Consider the following 16,772-nt stretch of genomic DNA (forward strand, 5'->3'; position numbering starts at 1 on the left):
GGGAGCAAGGGGACAAGCCGTTGGTGGTAAAACTGAAAAGACAGCAATAATGAACTCTACTTGGACTGTATTGGTGGGGATATTGATCAGTTTACTCCTGTATGTGGGGGAGGGCGAGGGGAGATGTGACAAATGTCGGACTACGGTAAGGCTCGGGATTCGAATCTACTCGGGATCATTTGTGTCTCACTCCCATGTGGACGATTGGTGTTACGATGTGAGTGCACGCCATGAATGTTGGGAGGGTGGAAGACCCTATTATCAGGTGTATAAAAAAGGATACGGTGGCAAAATCCGTGGATGCCCTATAAATGACCGCTGGGTGTGTATTAGCAAAACTGGGAGGTGGGGCCTATCCTCCGTGTTGCTCAGGGAGCAGGTTGACAGAGTCAAGGAGACCAAGATACAGAACACTGATCGGGGGTTGGGGAAAGAGCAAGACCGTCAGGGAACGGTCGTGCTCTCTAAAGTGCCATGTGTATACGAAGAGGTAGAAGAAAAGATTGAACTCCCTGATGTTACACAAAACCTGTTTATTGATCTCACCTCTAGAATAGCCACTGTTTTAAATGTTAGCAATTGCTGGGTTTGTGGGGGGCCGCATATGTCGGAACAATGGCCGTGGACTGGTCAAAGCTTAGACATATGGGAATTGCTGCAAACCACTTGGACTCATGTCAACGAAAGGAAAAGCCAGGGGTGGAGACTGACGAACAGCCCTGAGGGCCAGTTCTGTATTGAAGGCAAGGGGACCGTGGAGGTAGGGATTAGTCCCTGTCAGAATGTATTGGATGCGACCACGCGAGTATGGTGGCCTGAGGATATTACTTGGTACATTGCAAACCGAGATCATGGAAATTGCGTTCCATTACGTACTGATTCCTCCTCTGACGAGCTGGGGGCTGATCACTGGAATTGCAGTGGTCCTAGTCCTTATGAGGGCGTCCCTGGGGTAAAGGAGCTGTGGGATGACGTTGTGAGGCAGGGAGGGCCTGCTCCAGATGGCCTATTTTGGATATGCGGTAATCAGGCATACTCCAAACTGCCCATGGGATGGGCTGGGGTATGCTTCCTGGGTCTAATACGACCTGCGTTCTTCCTATTACCCCGGAAGGAAGGCGACGATTTGGGAATTAAACTCTTTGACTCCCTCCGTAGGTCGCCAAGGGATATCCAAGTCGGTGATTGGGGGGATGAGTGGCCACCGGCCCGGATAATTGCATACTACGGGCCAGCTACGTGGGCACAGGACAGATCATGGGGATACCGTACTCCTATCTATATGTTAAATCGAATTATCAGGCTCCAAGCAGTCGTAGAGGTTATTACTAACCGGACTGCCCTGGCCCTGGAGTTGCTGGCTAAGCAGCAGGATCAGATGAGGGCTGCTATATATCAAAACCGACTTGCCTTGGATTATCTCTTGGCCTCGGAGGGGGGCGTGTGCGGGAAGTTTAACCTGACTAACTGCTGTCTAGAAATTGACGATAATGGTAAAGCGGTTTTGGAAATTTCCGATGAAATTCGGAAATTGGCCCATGTGCCAGTACAATCTTGGCGTCCTCTTAGTGGCATCGGATGGTGGGATGGTCTCCTGGGTGGTAGTTGGTGGCGCATGGCGTTGCTGGTGGTTGGTGGGGGTGTGATTCTTCTTCTCGTATTACCCTGCCTAACCCCCTGGATTCAGTTTTTAATTCAGAAAAATATTTCCCGACTCCAGGCAGTGGTGGTTCCACAACATGGGACACGGGAACTTAAGGTGATGTTGCTGCGAAAGACCAAAGCTTTCCCGGGCCCTTAAGGAGGGGGGGGGGGGGCTTATCTTGATCAGGCACATCTTAAAAAGAGAAAAGGGTGGAATTGTGAGAGGTAATTTCGGTTCAAACTTTAAGATGTGCCTAGACCACAGACTGATCTATAATAAAAGACAAAACTTTTGCTTCTTTTCTAAAACATTTTGTATACTCAAAAGTAGAATAGTTTAAATTGTGAATAATGCTGACAATTTGTGAGCAGAGTGACTTCTTTTCTAAAAACATTAGACTTTTGCTTTTTTTAAAAAACATTTTGTATACTCAAAAGTAGAATAGTTTAAATAATGCTGACAATTTGTAAGCAGAGTAAAAACAAACAGGCCCTTGATTGATGAAACCATAAACACAGGCAGGGAAGGATGAGTCCTTGACTGATAAAGACTGCAGGACAGGGAAACGACTCGAGAGACATCTGCTACAGATTGATAAGACCGCTAGCACAGACAGAGAAGAATAAGTCTTTGACTGATAAGACTACAGGGTGAGAAAGACAACAACTCTGGGAACATTGGAGATATTTGTTGCAGACTTTGTGATAAGGGTGCAAGTTGGAGAATAATGACGGTTTAAGAATGTGAACCTCATGGCTCGTTAGAGCCAAGGAGGGGAGGGACTTGTGCTGTATATAATGAGAAACTTTGTAAGCCTCAGCGTGCCCAACTCTGCAGACTTGCTAATAAAACTTTGTTTTCCTGAATTTGTCTAGAGCGATTATTACGAAGCGATTTTCGTTTCTAACACACTCCCTTTCCCTTCAGTTCGTGCAAGTCAGCAACTGAATCCCAGAACGAAAAAGAAATTAAAAGGTAGGTGAGAAAAGACAGTGCCGTACCCACAGATGTTGGACAGAGTTGCAGTCTGGGGTGAAGCTCGACCTTCATTCAAAGAGGGAGAGAAACAACAGCAGCTTCAGTAACTCATGGCTCAACTTCCGCGTATAGACAGAGGCGGCTCTGAATGGCAGGAGGACCAGGCTCCTTCCGGTCCTCCGGATGTCGCCATTGGTCCTTCAGAAAAAAGTCAAGAGCCGTTTCCGCGGACAGCGACGAGCATGCTCAGTGCTTTTGCTGACACCGCAGTACATGCGCAGTTGTTGCTGACACCGAGAAGCATGCGCAGTACGCTCTGTGGAGGTGCTGGCGTTACTGACAAATGTCAATAGGAGAAAAAAAGCTGCAGCCACAATTTTATTTTTCCCTGTGGCTCGACATTTTATTCGTTTTGAATTTCGTCCGGTTTTGTATGTCTTTTCCCCAGGGTAGAGGAAGTCCAAAACTAGACGGCAAAGGTTAAGGGTGAGAGGGGAAAGATTTAAAACGGTCCTAAGGGGTAACTTTCATGGAGAGTGTGGTGTGTGTATGGAATGAGCTGCCCAGAGGAAGTGGTGGAGGCTGCTACAATTACAACATTTGAAAGGCATCGGGGTCAGGATGGGTATCTGAATAGGAAGGTGTGAGAGAGATATGGGCGAAATGCTGTCAAATGGGTCACTAGATCAATTTAGGATATCTGGAGGGGATGGGCGAGTTGGTCTGAAGGATCTGTTTCTGTGCTGTATGACTCTATGCGTCTATTTCAATGCAAGTTTCAGAAACATGACTGCAGCTTTTAAAAAAATAAATTAATATGCTTTTACATGTTAACAATGTTTCTGAATCTATCATTTTAGCTGTTCTTAATTTTAAAGATCAGCCATTTCTTGCGCACCCCTGTCTTCCAGGTAGAGTCATCACTATCGATTCTCTCTCTTTCCTGAGAAAGAGATACAGCAATCAAAGAGAGCACGAGAAAGCATGGGGGAATTGTAGAAGGGGGGGGGGGGGGGAATGGTAGAAGGGAGGGAGAATGGAAGGGGAGTGGGAGTAGAGAGAGAGAGAGAAAATGACAGGGGACAGAGGGTGGGGTGCAGAAAATGAGGGGAAGAGAGAGAAGAAGACTGAGCACAGAGTGGGTACAGAGTGTGAGGAGAGAGAGTGGATGGGGACCAAATGGTTGGGGGACTGACAGCACAAATCCCACCTTCCTCAGGACTGGTGTCAGTGTCTCATGAGGCAATCATTTCTCAATAGATGTTTGGCTAATGCAGTAGAATCATACAATCCCAACAGGCCATTTGGCCCATAAAATTCAGACTGACTTTCCAAACAGTATCCCATCCAGACCCACCCATTTTTCCTGCAGTTCCCCATGGTTAACCGACCCTCAGTTGCGCATATGTGGACACTTTATCGCGGCCGATCCACCCTGAACTGCAGATATTTAGACTGTGAGAAGAAACTGGAGCACCCAGAGTTAACTCACACAGACAGAAGGGTGAGAACGTGTTAAAGTCCACACAGACAGCTCCTCAACTGGGGGACCGAATCCAGGTCCCTGACATTGTGAGGCAATCGTACGAACCACTGAGCCACCGTTCTGCCCAGAGATTTGATGTTCTGCTTTGTCCTAGTAGTTTCTAACTTCTCATGTGCCCTCAGCAAAGGCTCTCTCCTCCTAACATTGTTGGACCACACCCACCGCAACCTCCCTTTCCCACTTCTCCAGCCCTGAGCACATCGGTTCCTGAATCCTGGCACAAAACAGACACCAATGCCATCTGTGCTCCTGCTGACAACTGCAGAGAACGGAGACCATCTGTGTCACTGTTCTGTCCCTTACCACCACCTCCCCCTCCCCAATGTTGTTTTTACTCCCACTGCCCAACCAGTCAGCTCCTCCCACCTGCAGCCCTCTCTCAGATCCCCTTTACCTGCCAGACCTGCACTTACACCCTCCTGACCCTGTCCACTGATGCAAACAAAAGGATCTCTCCAGAAGGGAATGACCATCTCCCAGAATAAAGTATCTGGTTAACTTTCCCGCTTTCCCCTCAACATGTCTGCAGCCTGGCTTCCAGCTCCATCTCTCTGAACAAATATGTGTTTGCCCTGGATCACAGCATCCAGAGCCTCCCACCTTCTGCAAATTGAAAGACAAGCCCCACCCTGCCCTCTCCAATGTGTGTTGTATAACTGATTTCCGAGTACGGAACACATGAGGATGGCCTCAACAGGGACCTTGGTTTCATGTCACATTACAAGTGACTCCACTCACACTGGCTTGTACCCCATTACTCACACACGTTACCAAGCATGGTCGAATGCAAACACATGCTCTTATGCACAAACACACATGCTCTCATGCATGCACACACATCAGTTTATGGGGTGAAATTGCAATTGCAGAATTTTATTTGCAGAAACATTATATTTTGCTCAAAAAGCACACAATCTTCAGGCAGTCAATTCATGTGACATGTAATAAATCCCTACTTTGGAAACAGAACCAATCTGACTCAAGATTGGGTTGCAGACAGACTCTAACATGAGTGAATCAGAGGGTTTTCTTTCCCCAGAAAATGATTTCATCATTAGATTCTGAACTCCAGATTTCTGACTGAATTCCAATTCCGCCATCTGTTCTGGCGGGATTCAAACCCAGGAGTCCCGAGGAGTCCCCAGAACTGGGTTGATAGTCCAGTCGATAATGGCACTCGGCCCTTGTTCCTTCAATCACCCTGTGATGGCACATGAACTCACTGGTGCCTCCGCAGGTGGGAGGAGGAGGTGATGCCCTTTATGCACTGAGAGCAGGTGAGCATGCTGTGCCTGGTGTGGACCCGCTAGTGCGTCTGCAGGCTGGAAGAATTGATGAATCCCTTCCTGTGCTTGGAGCAGGTGATTAGCCATTCCCTGTTGTGGACTCGCTGGTGAACTTATAAAATCTCAAAACATATAATCAAGAAAGAACTCACTCTATTCACTACTGCAGACTTACGGCAAGGTTACACGTTAAAAACTATGCAGTAATCTGTTCCTGTGCTGTGAGCTCTCCTCCACATGTTCCTCCAAGATCAGCTGTTAATTTTGATGTTTGTTAATTTTTTCAAGATGTCCAGAGATACATGATTTCAAACAGCAAAGGCAGTAACTATGCAGATTCACTGCTGTATCCGTTAGTAGTATACGTTTCTTTCTCTCTCTCTCTCCCTTACAGACCATGTGCTTGCTGCCTTTGGCTGTCTTTCTCCATTTTGAAATTGCTGTTGTCTTGATTTTTTTTACTCTAAAGTTCCAAAACAATGCATCAGCATATAAAACATTAATTGCTGCTCCTGGAATTCAAGGAAATCGCCTCCAACACTGAAAATACCTCAAAAAAGGAGCAGCTCTTACAGCCACAAATTTTCCAGTCCTCCATCTTGGATTAGTTCTTGGTGAACCTTCTCATCTCCTAGGTTACAGTTATTCAAATAATTTCCTCTTCTATTTTTGCTAGAAAAGTGGATAACCTCACGTTTATCCACACTAACTGCATCTGACATGCATTTGCCCACTCACTCAGACTGTCCAAATAACATTGTATCCTCCTCACAGCTCACCCTTCCACCCAGCTTCGTGTCATCTGCAATTTGTGACATATTCCAATTAGTTCCCTCATCTAAATCATTGACACATACTGTGAATACCTGGGGTCCTAGTCCCAATCCCTGCAGTTATAAAACATCGATCTGACTGACCATACAAAATAGCAGATGTTAGCTTGACGTTCACAACTGACGAAGACCTGATAAGCAATTATGAACCACTGAATTACTAAATCACAGAAGCAGGCCATTCAGCCAATCGTGTCCATGCAGCTCTCTAAATGAGCTTTCTGATGTTGTGCCATTTTCCTGACGTTTCCTTGGAAAATGGTAAATTGCTTGTCAACAAATAATTTTCCAATCCTCTTACCTGAATCTGCTTCAACCACTGTTCCATGCAATATCTTCCAGATCTATTTACTCACTGTGTGAAATTTCTTTCTCACATCACATTTTCTTCCTTGTAATGGATTTGAAATCTGCATTCTTATTCTCAATGCTCTTACCATGGTGAACAGTTTTTCACTGTCTTTTCTGGGTATGATTTTTCTCATAATTTTCAAAGCTTCTTTTAAATCTGACTTCAGAGATCAGTCCATGAGGCCAAGCCTCATCAACAACACAGAAACAACCGAGCATCTAAAGGGACGGCCCCTCAGTCATCACTGTGAGCCCCACATCAACCATTGTTACCTGGGCAGCCATGCATTCCAAACCTGGTCTCTCGACATCACTCGTATTGGCCCACAGTTTGGAAAACTATGATTCTTGCTACGACTATAAAAATGGAATTTTTTTTAAAGCGGTTGTTGCTGAGAAGTTTAATCCTTTCTGTCCAGTAGGAAGTCAATGATGTGTTTGGGTTTGAATGACTCAGTGAATCCCTTCCCGCATGTGGAGCAAGTGGATCACCGCTCCCTGTGTGCCTGTGGGGATTACATTCCAGGTCAATCCGGGAATTGGATCTCTTCCTACAGCCTGAACACACCTCTGGTAACACTCCAGGGGGACTGTGCTTGTGTGGCACAGGTCAGATCATTGGCTGGCTTAGTCCTGCTCCTCGGATGCTGCTGGCCTGCTGTGCTTTTCCAACACCACTCTAATCTAGATTCTGGTTTCCAGCATCTGCAGTCCTTGTTTTTACACAGTACATAAAGATGCCATTCACACTTTCATGTCTATAATAGTTCCTGAAACACCCACCTATTCTCCACCCCTATCCCCATCATCTTGCAACTGTCCAGCATCCTCGGTAGTGTAGTGGTTAGTATCCCCATCTGTGACTCAGGAGACTGGGGGTGCAATTCCCCGATGGGGAGGATTTGATATTTTTCTGGATGTCTTGTCGCACAAAGGTAGTGACCCTAACCCTGGATCGGGTTCAAGTCCTGCCTGCTCCAGAGTTCAAAAGTTCACAAATATAGGAGCAGAATTAGGCCATTCAGCCCATCAAGTCTGCTGCGCCATTCGATCCAGACTGCTCATCACCCCCATTTTCCTGCCTTGTCCCTTGAAAAGGTTCAGAAAAGACTTACACTGATGTTTCCAGAGTTGGAGCATTTGGGAGAGGCTTAATAGGCAGGGGCTGTTTTCCCTGGAGGTTCGGAGGGTGAGGGGTGACCTTATCGAGGTTTATAAAACGATGAGATACATGGATAGGATAAACAGACAAGGTCTTTTCGATGGGGTGGGGGAGTCCAGAACGAGTTGGCTTAGATTTAGGGTGAGAGGGGAAAGACGTAAAAGGGACCTAAGGGGCAACTTTTTCATGCAGAGGGTGTGCTTGAGCTGCCAGAGGAAGTGGTGGAGGCTGGTACAATTGCAACATTTAAAAGACATTTGGATGGGTAGAAGAATAGGAAGGGTTTAGATGGATATGAGTCAAGTGCTGGCAAATGGGACCACATTAGGTTAGGATATCCTTTGGCATGGTCAAGTTGGACTGTTTCCGTGCTGCACATCTCTATGACTCTATAACAAATGTTCAACGAACTGGTCTGCAATTTCCCACATATGGCCTCCCTCCCATTCTGAATACAGACGTTACATTAGCATTTTTCCAATCCAATGGAACCATAAGATCATATGACACAGGAGCAGAAATTAGGTCATTCAGTCCATCGAGTCTGCTCCACCATTCAATCGTGGCTGAGATGTTTCTCAACTCCATTCTCCAGCTTTCTTCCCGTAACCTTTGATCCCCTTGACAATCAGGAACATATATATATATCAGTCTTAAATAAACGCAGTGAATCTTTCCCATGTTCACAGATTTTTGGAATATTATAACTAATGAGTTCACTATCTCTGCTGCCACTTCCTTCAGGACCCAGGGTGTAGGCCATCAGCATCAGTGGACCTGTCTGTCCTCAATCCAAATAGTTTCCTGTGTACCTTTACCCTCTCAACGTTGATTGTTTCAGTTCTACCCTTTCTATAGCCTCTGACTTGCCAATTCTAATAGGAATAGTTCTGTTGTCTGCCAACATAAAAACTGAGATCATCTCTGCCACTTCAATGTTCCCCCATGAACTCACAGTTTTCATCTTCCAAGGTACCACACTTAGCTCAGCGACTCTGTTCCCATGAGCATACCAACAGAAGCTTTTGCTGTCCTTTTTGATATTTAGTGCGAGGTCTCTTTTGGAAGTTAACTTACCTATTTTTATTTATATTTTTTACTGTCCCTTTGTTTATGTTTGAAACTTTCCTAATGTTTGACCCTTCCAGAGGTCCAGAATAACATTTCACAACAGGCTGAAAAGTTAAAAAAAACACGACGTTGAAACTTTTTGAAATCGCACCTTTCTGGAGGCTGGGGGCCGGCAAAACGATCGCCCCGCCCCCATTGTTACCGATTGTTTGGTGGCCTCCCCAACCACGCCCCCTCAACCCAGGAGACGTCACATACCTGGGCCCCGCCCCCATTGTCACCGATTGTTTGGTGGCCTCCCCAACCACGCCCCCTCAACCCAGGAGACGTCACATACCTGGGCCCCGCCCCTTGTGAGTTGGCGCATGTGCAGTGCAGGTCCTGCAGCAGGACTGAGGCAGTGTTACTCAGTGTCGGGGCAGAATGGTGCCGGTGGCTGAAGTAATAAGAACCGCTGGAAAAGCCGAGCAGGTCCGGCAGCTCGTGCCGAGATAAATCATTTCGGGTCCGGTGATCCTCCTTCAGAACAGGACCAGGTTTCAGAAACATCCCGGGGAGGTCGCCAGGCCCGAGCGGCAAGACCTGGCTCCTGCCCCCGGGGAGAGGAGACAGTGAGACAGGGTAGGATTGGGAACCGCGGGAGGAGGGAGACTGGGGAGTTTATAAACTCCTAGGGGGAGGACTGAGGCCTCCAATAGAAGCCCCACAGGCCCCAGTGTTTACTTAACCGGCGAGGGCGCTCTCGGGTTGCCCGGGCAACCGGCCGCCATCTTTGTGAGGGTCAGGCGCATGTTGTCTTGGGGCGGGGAGCGCGGGCGGCCATCTTGGTGAGGGCACCATCAACTGTCATTTCTGGGAGAGAATTCCAACCTCGTGGTAACCTCGGCCTTTGCCGAGCTTAATTCCCCAGACTGTCCAGCGATGTGCAGGTTAGGGGGGGTTCAGCCATGCTAAATTACTGATAATGCCCAAGGATGTTCTTGTTAGTGTATGTTGACCATGCTAATTTACCCCCAGTGTCCAGAGTTGTTCAGGTTAGAGTGGATTGGCCGAGGTAAGTTTATCCATAGTGTTCGGGGTTCTGCAGGTTAGGGTGAAGGTCTGGACCCCCTCAATCGGCTCTCTCGATCCGAGATCGGTCAAAAGAATCACCAGGAGTACAGTCTATTTAAAGCAAGGTTATCAGCTTAATGACATAAGGCAGCCTGCACAGATTTGTCCAGCAACACAGGTTAAAAGCTTCTGTGTTCCGTGGCAAAATTACACAATTACGTTTGAAAATTACGCATTATTTATTTTTGCGACAGCGCAGCCTGAATTACAAGAAAAGACCAATAAAATGTAACAAGGTGACATGATTGACAGCAGGTTAGTCCAATGATATTTCCCGGGAAACCGATTGTTTGAAGCGCAAAATCATCCCACGCTTGCTAGTTCAAGATTAGTTCGAATACCAAATTACTTATGATTCATATTATGCAAACTCTATTGTTCTCTTTTATTTCTAAATCCAACCAACTCAGCAAAGCAGCAATTCAAGTTCAATGTCAAATCATTACCTGAAGCCATTTTGTTTTTCTTTATTTTAAAATATTATTTACAATTGAAATGCCATTTTGTGGTTAATACAAACCTACATACACCTGTTGCTCCTAACAACAGTCTAAATTCAAATTTTAAATCCTGATCTCAATAAAGCAGCAGTTGTCTCATTACCCAAAAGGTTGAGACCACAAACGATATAATTACGGTTTTGATGGCTAATAACTCCTGAAAATCCTTCTACAGAAAAAAGTCACTGAGAGCTGCATATCCCAAAGAGTGATATTACTGTTTTGTAGAGCTTTTGGATTCTTCCATTCTCTGCAAAACTCAGGGGAGACTATATTCCTACAGTTACAGCACGAGGAGTACTTACTTTATTCAAAATAATAACCAGGTTTAGTATAGGTAAGGGAGGGACCTTGCCATTAAGAGGCATGCCTGTCTTTCTGACTTCCTTGAGGCTGTTCAATAAATAGGTCTTTTGGTAAGAGATGCAGTTATTGTCCCAGAACAGTTCCACCCATCCCATAATTGGGAAGACATTGGTGCCAGTAGGGGTCAAAGAGTCTTTTGCTGAAGTCAACACATAACAGACCACTTCATCTCTGCCAAATATTCTATTGTGACTTTGAAGAAACAAATTGTAATCGAAAGATAACATTTCCCGATCTTCTCTTTTGTGGTGTCACCTATTTGGATGGGGCAAGGCTTACCGTGGTAGCTCATAGCACAACTGGTATCAAACTGGCACACAACACCTTTCCAGGGTAAAGACCATTTAGACTTGTTCTGTAAATGAACTGTTCAATCTCTGACCACTGCAATAGTTATTCTTGGTTATGTTCAGTCCCTCAGCAGACGAGGACATCTTCCTGGCATAGTTGGTGCACAGTCTCTGGTTGCTCAGGATCGCACAGGTAAACTGTCCCTTCTTGTGCACCAATGTTGGCAATGGCAAGTCCACACAGAATGGCTTTTCAATATAAAATGGCTTCAGGTTATGATTTGATCCTGTGAACTTGAATTTCTGCTTTGCTGAGTTGGTTAGCTTTGGGGAAAAGAAAACAATGGAGTTTAATAATATGAATCATATGAATTTGGTGTTCGAACTAACCTTGAACTAGCAAGCACGGGATGATTTTGAGAGTAAAACAATCTGTTTCCTAGGAAATATTGGACTAACCTGCTGTCAATCATGTCACCTTATTACATTTGATTGGTCTTTTAAGGCTGTGCTGTCTCTTAAAAAACATGTAAATGATGTGTACTTTTCGAAAGTAATTCTGCAATTTCGCCACGGAGCTCAGAAGCTTTAACTTCTGTGTTGCTGGACAGAATTGCGTCAGAGTGCCTTGTTTTATTAAACTGATAACCTTGCTTTGTACAGTCCGCATTCCGTTTGTTCTTTGACCGATCTCGAGACGGAGGGGTCCCGCCTGGGATCCAGATCCTCAAGCGTGGATTGGCCATGCTAAATTCCCTCCATAGTGTCCAGGGATGTGTAAGTTCAGTGTATTACTCTGGGATAAATGCAGGGCAATAAGGGGAGTGATATGGGTGAATTACCATTCAGAACGTTGGTTTGGACTTGTTGGGCCGAGTGGCCTGCTTCCACACTGTGAGGATTCTTTGAAGGGAAGGGATTTTTGCAAACTGCTCTCCTTCCATCTGCTGCAGAGTTCTGCTGTCGGCCTGTCCCCGCTCCCTGCCCCATATTTGACATCACAACGCGGAAGTGGTCGTATCAGTTTCAATGTGAACCCCCCCCCTGCCCCCGGGCAACTCATCCTGGGAGGGAGAGGGGTAGGGGGTAATCTATTCACTTGTAGCAACTGGAGTGAATCCAAGGAGGGAATCTACTCTGCCAACTCAGGTATATGTCTTAATTACCCGGGTGAGGAGGGACGGATGATAGTAATTGGGGAGGGGGAGATACTTTATTTTTATTTTTAAAATGCATCTGATTCCCACAAATAAATGCATCAGGTTCAAGTACAGCACGTGCAATGATCCACATTGCAGCTTCAAGCTGGCTGCAACAGTTTTCCATCCTCTGTTCTTGCTCCGTGTTGGCTGCAGCACATTTGATTTCCTTCCCTCACCTCTTCTTTCTGCCCCCCCCCCCCCCCCCCGAGGTGTTGATGCTTCCAAACTGACCCTCAAAAGTTCAGGTTATACTTCCATTCTTTCCCAGTTTTCAAAACCCACAAAATACAACTTTCCCAATCCTCTGAGTATCGGAGTTGGGAGGTTATGTTGTGGCTGTACAGGACATTGGTTAGGCCACTTTTGCTCTCGCTGTGAAACGAGGACGTTATGAAACTTGAAAGGGTTCAGAAAAGATTTACAAGGATGCTGCCAGTGTTGGAGGGTTTGAGCTGAATTGTTTTGGGCTGTTTTCCTGAGTGTGACAAAGGCCTTTGTAAACATTTATAAAATCATGAAAGGCATGGATTGGGTAAATAGACAAGATATTGTCCCCTGGGTTTGGGGGTGTCCAGAACTAAAGTGTAATAGCTTTAGGGTGAGGTGGATGAGCAAAGATTAAAAGAAACCTAAGGGCAACTTTTTAACTCAGAGGGTAGTGAGCGTAAAGAATGAGCTGCCAGAGGAAATGGTGGAGGCTGGTACAATTACAATATGTGAATGGCATCTGGATGGTTTCTGAATAGAAAGGGTTCAGAGGGGTATGGGCCATGTGCTGGCATTTGGGACTAGATTAATTTAGAATATCTAGTCAACATCAATGAATTACGACCATAAGACATAGAAGTGGAAGTAAGGCCATTCAGCCCATTGAGTCCATTCTGTCATTTAATCATGGCTGATGGACATTTCAGCTCCACTTACCCACACTCTCCCCATAGCCCTTAATTCCTTAATCAAGAATTTATCAATCTCTGCCTTGAAGACATTTAACGTCCTGGCCTCCACTGCGCTCCCTGGCAATGAACTCCACAGGCCCACACTCTCTGGCTGAAGAAATGTCTCCTCATTTCTGTTCTGAATTGACCCCCTCTAATTATCAGGCTGTGTCCCTGGATCCTCGTCTCCTCCGCCAAATGGAAACAACTTCCCAGTATCCACCCTTTCTAAACCAAGCATAATCTTGTAAGTTTCTATTAAATCTCTCCTCAACCTTCCGAACACTAATGAATACAATCCCAGGATCATCAGCCATTCATCGTGTGTTAGACGTACCATTCCAGGGATCGATCGTGTGAATCTCTGCTGGACACACTCCAATGCAAGTATATTCTGCCGTTATTGCCGCTGAGTCACACCTTGAACCCTGTTTAGTGGGTGAAGTGGGAGGGGCAAGAGGATCCTTTCTGTCGGACTTGCTGCTCTCCCACCCACTTTACTTCCAGTGCTGTCTGACAGCACCTTCCCGACGGAATTGATCTGCAGGAGCAGATGGAGGACATTTTTACCCTGGATGGAGCGTAATGTTTGTCCAACCCCTGCAGGTAGATCTGAAATAGATACATTTGTCTCTGTCCCATTGAGTCTCCAGCACAGGGCTAGGCTGGTCGGCTCAATTGGCCTCTATCAGTGTTTTCGCTCTGCCTGAGCCTCCACCCACCCCTCTTCATCGCCCCTTCCCATCCCTCATCAGCAAACTGGTATCCCCCACTTATCGCACGTTTGCTTTATGCCACTTTGCTTTTACAAAAGACCCACATTAGTACCTGTTTGCACTAATCAAAAGAAATCCAAAGAGGATTTTTGCTTTCATGAGAGGCAACGTCCGAGTGAACCTTCTCTGCACCCTCTCCCAGAGCATCCATGTCCTTCCGCTAGCATGCTGGCCAGAACTGCACGTAATGTTATGAATGTGGCCGGAATAAATAGCTGTAACATAACTCGCTAACTCTTACACTCTAGCCAAGCGTGTTGTATGCCTTCTTGACCACGTGCCTGCCTGCTTTGCCACTTTCAGGGATCTATATGCCCAGATCCCTCTGTATACCAGATCTCCTATGCGTTCTCTAATTTAATGTACACTTCTTGTATTTCCTTCTCTTCCTTTCTCCCTTATCTGTATCCAGCTTCCCAGTTAATTGTATTCCTCTCTTCATCTCTTTCTCCCCGTTCCTCACCCCTCCACACATCAGTGTATCATAAGACCATAGGAGCTGAAATTAGGCCATTCAGCCCATTGTGACTGCTCTGCGATTCAGTCATGGCTGATAAGTTTCTTAACCCCATTCTTCCAGTAACCCTTGATCCCTTTCATACTCAAGAAACTATCTTTCACAGCTTAAATGTACTCAATGACCTGGCCTCCACAGTCTTCGGTGGCAGTGAATTCTATATATTCACCAATCTAGCTGAAGAAGTTTCTCTTTACCTCCATTCTAAAGGGTCGTCCCTTTGGTCTAAGGCTGTGCCCTCGGCTCCTAGCCTTTCCTACCAAAGGAAACATCTTCCCAACATCCAGTCTGTTCAGAATTCTGTCGGTTTGAATTAGATCTCCCATCATCGTTCTAAATTCCATTGAATATAGACCCAGAGTCCTCAAACATTCCTTATTTGTTCAAATGTTCATTCCTGGGACCATTCTCGTGAACCTCCTCTGAACACACGCCTAGGCCAGTACATCCTTACTGAGATTTGGGCCTAAAACTACGCACAATACTCCAAATATGGCCTGACCAGAGTGTTACAAAGCCTCAACGACATCCCTACTTTTACCTTCAAGTCCTGTCAAATTAAATGTCATCATTGCATTTGCCTTCCTAACTACTGTCTCAACCTGTAAGTTTACCTTGAGAGAATCCTGGACTAGAACATCCAAGTCTCTTTGCACCTTAGATTTCTGCATTTTCTACAGTTCCAAAGGTGACTGTTGGTGTTGGGGCAGCACCAGAGATTTCCTGACATGCGGATTGTATTCGGGGATACCAAGTAATCTGAGGAACTGGCAGTATCTCAGGAGAAATAGTTATTCCTGGAGGAGGTAGAGAGGAATGTGGTGTGATTCTGTAAACTCGAGGTCTCCAGAAGTGTGCAGAGGTGGTGTTAGAATTTAACACCATAAATTTGAAAGCGAGGAAACTCCACCAGAATTCAATTATCAGACATGACAGGCCAATGGTGTCTGTCTGTGATGTTAGAATTCTATGATGCTTTGAACTGAAACATAACTTTCAACCCCATGTATTTCATCTCCTTTGTAATAGAGGCCTCTATTTGTATTTTTCAATTGGTTTTTGTACCTGTCTGCTACTTTTGATGATTTGTGTACTTGGTCTCCAAAGTCTTTTTTTCCCCCTTTTATAGTGCTTAGTTTCTAATAATTTAGCAGTTCTCCAATCAGTCTTTCTTGGGTGAAAAGTAAATGGTTCTGATTTTGTCGTATTGGGTGACATTAAACATTTTTTCCACTCATTCGTTTAACCCATGAATGCTGTTTATCTTCTTCCTGCTCCTTTCTGCACAAGTTGATGCCCCTCTGCCCCTGGATAGTTGATAGTTGACCAAGAACTGGATAGGTGTCCCCTTGACCCAACCTCTCGAGCAATAAGCTATCCGTAACCAAGGACAAAGGTCTTGGACTCCAATCGTTAGTAGTAAACCTCCACTAGGGACAGATTCTTTGGACATGATCTTTGATTTTGGCACAGAGGCAGGAAACATCTCACCTGTATCAGATAAATCAAATTACTGACTGTCAACTCCTTTGATACTGAGCAGCGTGAATTGAGTATTTACTGGCCCAACAAGAATGGATTTCCCAAACTGCCACAGTGTTGGTGACAGTCATACACCCAAACCAGCTGCTAGTAGGGATCAGCCTTCTCTCTGAATCAGGAGGTCACAGGTTTAAATCACAGGATGTTGCTGGTAAGAGGTTCAGTGATGGAAATGTCATTCAGTGGAAAATACTAATAGCTCCCAGAAATTATGGCGAATGTCGGGGCTAGTATAAATGAAGAACTGACGGATATTAATATGTATGAAACAAAAATGCATCAGAGAATTGAATAGGATTTAAAGTAGCTAAATTCCCTGGGCTTGGTGGTTAACGCTAGTTCACTGGAAAGTGGTAATTGGAAAGTGGCACATGTCATCCCACTGTTTTAGAAAGAAGGAAGAGAGCACAGGGTTCTGTAATAAAAGGTACAACAACAGGACAGTTAAAAATTAATGATAGGACTGAGCAGAATCAACATGGGCTTATTGGAAATATATACTAGTCAAACTCAGGTCATTATAGCTAGCAGAATATATGAATGTCCAAATTAGGAGCTGAAGTAAGCCATTCGGCTCATTAAGCTGCTCCACTCCAAGAAGATAATGGCTGATTACTTTGTGTTATACATTGCACATTCGCATCCATCCCCATATC

This window comes from Chiloscyllium punctatum, chromosome 36, assembly GCF_047496795.1.
Source record: "Chiloscyllium punctatum isolate Juve2018m chromosome 36, sChiPun1.3, whole genome shotgun sequence".
In the NCBI taxonomy this organism is placed as follows: domain Eukaryota; kingdom Metazoa; phylum Chordata; class Chondrichthyes; order Orectolobiformes; family Hemiscylliidae; genus Chiloscyllium; species Chiloscyllium punctatum.